The sequence below is a fragment of the Ipomoea nil genome, unplaced genomic scaffold (assembly GCF_001879475.1).
Source record: "Ipomoea nil cultivar Tokyo-kokei standard unplaced genomic scaffold, Asagao_1.1 scaffold2694, whole genome shotgun sequence".
Lineage (NCBI taxonomy): Eukaryota > Viridiplantae > Streptophyta > Magnoliopsida > Solanales > Convolvulaceae > Ipomoea > Ipomoea nil.
In genome coordinates this window covers 2,585,701-2,591,700 of record NW_017619122.1, presented here as the reverse complement: position 1 = coordinate 2,591,700, position 6,000 = coordinate 2,585,701, and positions in this window count along the sequence as shown.

Sequence of the window (6,000 nt, the reverse complement as noted above, 5' to 3'; positions counted from 1 at the left end):
CAGAGGAAAACCAAGAAGGTGAATTCTGTTTAGGATAAACCAAGAAACCCCTTGTAACCACCCTTGTAGTAAAAGTACTTGTTTAGCTTAGCCACTTCGGAATCATTTTTAAATAAAAATCGAAATATTCTAGCGTAAGTAGAGGAAACTAGACAACAACAAACCACAAGGAGGACTAATCAAATTCCCCACCACTAGAAGACAAAAGAAGGAAAAATACAAGTAACACACAACAAGTAAGACTAGTTTTGCCAATGAAAATGGAACCTTGGACCTCCGACTTACAAATCAAGGCCTTAACGACTAAGCTATAAATATTTCTTGAAACCTCAAGGGAACACTCCCTTCTTAAGCCCCCACAAACCCCTAAAAACCCCAAAACCCCCAAATCAAAAACCCTTCTTCTTCCTCACACCCCCTCTCTCTCACCCTCACTCTCTCTCTTCCTCCGCACCCCCTACCCCAAAACCGACAACACCCCCACGAACCCGCCGGCCACACGCCGTCGCCACCCGCCGGTCGCCGCCCGTCAACCCCCACACCGTCGACGACCACCCAGCCAACACCGCCCCGAGACACCGCCGTCGACACCCGGAGGTCGCCCACGTCGTGCCCGGCTGCGACCCGCTGCCAAGCAACATCAACAACGCAATCGACCGCCACCACAGTGCGCCACCCTCCCCTTCGCCGTCCGAACCCAACAGAAACACCGCACCACCACCGGACTCATCGCCGGAGTCTCGCCGGAACCCCGCCGGAAATTCGCCGGAAAACCGTCGCCACCAAGGAAACTTCGCAATGCCAAAGAAGCCCCTCGGAGTCCGCACCCCGGAATGGAGCAACGCCGACTACACCGTGAGCGAAGGTAAAGCCCTCGAACCCGATCAATTCTCTCCGGAATTGGTCGATATGCTTAATCACCAAGGGCTTTTGGATACATATCTCACCATTAAAGGGGATACGTACCGCGAATTGGTGAAGGAATTCTATCAACATTTGGTAGCCATCAAACGAGGTGATAAACTAGAAATCACCACTAAGGTCTGAGGCAAAGAAATCATACTTTCCGAAGGCCGCTTGGCCAAACTCTTGAAATTGACCACCACGGGTGTGTCAAACTATGACCGGAAAGGGTGGATTGATACCCAAAATACGGGGTACAAGGGCTACCTTGGGTACCTACTCGGAAAAGAGGAATGTTTCCCCTCGGCTACATGGCCAAATAGGAAGTGGCTAACCGTGGAGCAAAAGATATTGGTTATGATTGTGACTGAAAGCCTTTTGCCCACAAATAATAAAAGCAAGGACGTGGGGAGTTTAGAGTGCACTTTCGCCTATCTCTTGAAACACAAAATCAAGTTCAACCTACCGGCCCTCATGTTGAAACACATGGAATTTTGCAAAACTAGCAACCGGCATAGCCTACCCTACGGGATGATCCTAACTTGGATCATGGAGAAAAAGGGGGTGGATCTGAGCCACACTTAGAACAAGACCGCAAATGGCATGGTTTTTAATGCCCAGAACCTCCGTCGCAATGATATCTACTACACCGAAGGGGGACAGTACATCACCCTCGAAGAGATTTGCCTTAAACCCGAGGAGGAGCGAAGAGAATTGGTTGACCGATTGGACATCTCAAACAAAAAGCTTAAACGGGCAATGCAAGATTGTGGGGGACTAGAGGGAAGTGAGGAACAGGAAGAGGATAGCGAGCCTAACCCACCGGCACCCGCACGAACAGGAAGAAACCCAAGGGGACAAAATGAAGAATCTGTCGATGAGCGCATCCTCGCACAACTCACCCGACAAAACCAAATCATGGACGAAGGGTTCTCGTCCTTAATCCACGCGACGCGCGCTTTAGACCAGAGGGTGGTAGCGATCGAGACCATCCTGGGCACTCGCGGGGCATCCAGTTCAGGAGCAGGAAACCAAGGTAGACCCGAACTTTCCAATCACCACGTCACCAGAAATCTAGTCTACCCCAGCAAGGAAAACGTGTGGGCCGCGTTCCTAACCAGGAGGCCAAAATACGAGATGTCCAGGGGTGAAAGAATGGATTAACACACCGGCTTCGGGGACAAAGCCTCCTGTAAGGGGGGTAGAGTGTAACACACTGTGTTACGACCCCTAAAACCAATAAATCATTTAATCATTCGCCCAAAAGAAAGAATTAAATTCCAGTAATTAATTAGGAAAAGGCCCACCATAGTCCATGGACCCTTATCCCTAAAACCAATCCCCTAGTCCTATAGGGAATATTAGCAAGCCCATAGTATTTGGACCCTAATTGGGACTCTTAGGTATATAAATAGGGGGCATAGGGGGGGGGGGGGGGCGCACCTAGAACCCACACCACAATAATCTCTCACCACACAAGAAGTTCCATGAATTCCCCTAGGAGAAATCAAGAAAGGAGGAATCTTAAAAAAAGACCCTTCATAGCCAAGTAAATTAATTAAGGCTAAGAGGTAACCCTTGTCTCAACAAAACCTATTTTCTTCACTATAATCTCCTTCCTTGGCCTCTTCTATATGCGTGTGTCTTGTTTAAATTCCTCTATGTTAATTGTGACATATTCTTGATGTTTGATAAGATGATTTGTGTGTATTCTTGATAATCTTGATGATCTTGATGATGAAAAGTGGTTCTTGATGTCGATGTAATGATTCTTGACAAATCTGGATATTTCTTGAGGTTAAAGATAAATTGTGATTTTGATGATTTGGGAGGGATTAGAGCCCTAGGATGAATTGGGAATTTGTGTTGTAATGTTCTTGATTTATATTTGGGTGGGAATTCACATATTCGAGTGTTGTTTATATTTAGAATTCGTGATAGGACGAGTTATATGTGATTCTTGCTTTTGATCCGTTAATTTACTACGTGGAGTTGTTAATTGTGTTTAAAAGTGTCTAAGCATGGTTTCGGGTTCCACATAGGATCCCGGGGCAAAATATTGTTGAATGAGTCAGTGGGGGGTAGGGGTACCCGCCACCTACCTGCTGCACGAAGATCACCGCCGGGCAGCGGGCAGGCGCCGGGCAGGCGTCCGCCCGCCGGCAACCCGCTGCCAGGCAGTGATCTCCGACGGGCAGCCGGCGGGTGATCCCTCACCCACCAGCTACCCGCTGGTTCGTGACCCCTCCCGGGTCCTCGGCTTCCCCGTTTGATGTCCCCCATTTCCCGTGGCGTCCCAACGGACCCCGATTGTCGTACCTAAGCCTAGTTTGATGTTTCGGGCACCATTCGTAGGATAGGTGAATCTTAGGAATTGCATGCTAGTTGAATTGGTAGCTCGTTGACCTAGGTGGAAGTCGTATGAACCCCTTAGGACGATTCTTAGTATGTGAATGATCACACGTAAGTTTAATTATAGGCCTCCCCTTCCCAGTGTGCTCTTATGTGCTATAACGTGTTATGTGATGCATGATTCCCCAATTTGGTTGCGATCAAATTGGCTATACGGTTAGTTGGATGGGTTGAGAACCATACCAACTGTTAAACAGGCCGGTTGTGATCGGTCAGGTATATAAATATTATATAGGGTTGCGGTCCACTGTTTGGCTACTTATGAGCTGCGGTTCATTCTCCTGGCTGCGGTCAGTGATTCACTTCTTGGGCTGCGGTCCACATGAGCCTCGGTGCTATGACCCATGGGACCTGAACGCGCTAGGACGTTGTGTAGGGCCAATAAGCCGAGGAAGGCTGTAGTCTACCGATCCGAGTAATCGGGGCGGTGTGTAGGGCTACGGCTGGCTGCGACCCACCGAGTGATGGGACAACGGTGTGTAGGGCCATAGTCTCTGAGGATCTTCGCCCACCGACTGAGTATAGCTCCGCGGTGTGTTGGGCTTGATCCGCTATGGTCCACCGGCTTACCCATCGACGGTGTGTAGCGTCGTAAGTGTGGTGTGGGTTCTAGGTGCCCCCCCCCCCTATGCCCCCTATTTATATACCTAAGAGTCCCAATTAGGGTCCAAATACTAAGGACTTTCTAATTCTATTCCCTATAGGACTAGGGGATTGGTTTTAGGGATAAGGGTCCATGGACTATGGTGGGCCTTTTCCTAATTAATTACTGGAATTTAATTCTTTCTTTTGGGCGAATGATTAAATGATTAATTGGTTTTAGGGGTCGTAACACGGGGTGTTACAAACCTCTTCCTCATCCTCTGTTTATTCCAATTTAACCTCCTCTTCCTCGGGTTCTTGACTCGTGCTCGCAATGTCTGCATGCATCCTCTTCTTTGCACGCTCTTTGTACCTCGGCGTGATTCCTATAATTTCTCAAATAAAGAATATATTTTTCCATAATTGCACACATAAAACAAAGTGGTATACTATATTCTCAAACAAAGCTCATGCAACCACATATCCCACAAAATTATATTTTACTATGTATTTCGAATTTTCAAAGAATTTTTAAAATTTTGGAATGGTTTCCCCTATATTTTTGAACAATTCCCTCCAAAAATCTTGACAAATTAGACCAACATTATAACAAATTCATCAAATCAACACAATGCAAGTTCTAGCCTAAAACTCAACTTCATCTTCTTCAACTCAACAATCGAGGTTCAACATGTGGGTGTGTGCAATATCGTGACACAAGAGTGGCATACAAAGAATTTCATCATAAAACATCATGTAGCACAAGTAACATTGCAATTCCATCATCAATTTTGCATTATCAAAGAGAAGTTAACAAACCCATTCAAAAATTCCCAAATTGAAAACTAGGGTTCATGCAAGAAATTCATACTCTCAAATCAATGCTTTAATCCACAAATTTCCACAAACATAATGTTCTCTCATGCTAATCTAGTCATTATTCATCAATTTCAAGCATCAATATGTATAGAACAATGTAGCCTAGACTTCAACATTTAGGAGAGAGAAAGCTTGAAAAACACATTCATGGAGTATTGTAGTTTGGAGTGTTTACCTCTTTGAGGATGAGTCTCGGAAGAGATTTTGATGTTGGAAGCTCTCAACTATAGAAGAAATAGCAAGATAGAGTGTACCTTTGGTCTCGTTGATATCAAATGAGTATAAAATGCCACCTTAAAGACCCAAAAAGATGTGTGTCTTTGGCACTTCTCAGTCCACTCATCTCAGCAAGAGTGTTCCTTGAATGGTTTGGAGTGCTCGTGCTTCTAGATTGGTCCTGATGTTTGTGGACCATTGGATGAGGGCATTCAGCTTTGAAGTGTCCTGGTTTCCGAGAATTATAGCACAACATTTACGTCTCCTCTGTTTCACGCCTTTTGGGGCCATTTGATCTTTCAGAATGCCTTTAGTTTGATGGGCTCGGTGTGGATGGCGAGTCTTGAAAGTTATTCTTTCTCATGAACCTTTTAAATTTCCAAACAAACAAAGGAAACTGCTCGTCAGTTAAAAAATCTGAGGGGTTAGAGTTTGGCCTTGTAGATGTGGATGGCTGCTGGCCAGCAACGAGAGCCACATGCTTCGGCTTGGGTTCCTCATCTCGCTTCGGCTCATACTTGAACTCGTAAGCTTTCAAGTCATTGAAGATCTATGAGTTTAGAACCGTCTTAAGGTGTCGGTGATCTCGCATCGTTATCACCTTCATGTCCCATGCCTTGGGCAGTCCTCAGAGTATCTTTAGATTGATCTCCTTCTGGCTCGGCTCCTTACCGAGATCAATGATCTCGCTGAGAAGCTTCATGAAACGAGTTTCTATCTTGCTGATGGTCTCGTTGGCGCCCCTTTGGAAGTCCTCTAACTTTTTCAGGGCAACTGTGAGCTTGTTCTCCTTCTCTTGCTCATATGTTCTCCTATGAGAATCAATGTATCCCAAATATCTTTGGCGGTCTGACACTTCCTCACTCATGGGAACAATGACTCGTCTAGAGTCTTATACAGAATGTCTCGTGCAATATTATCCAGATTGCTACAAGTGTGTTCCTCTGGGGCATAGGAAGTTTTTGGCTTGGGAATCATCTCGGCTAAATTTGGTCCTTCAGCAGCTCT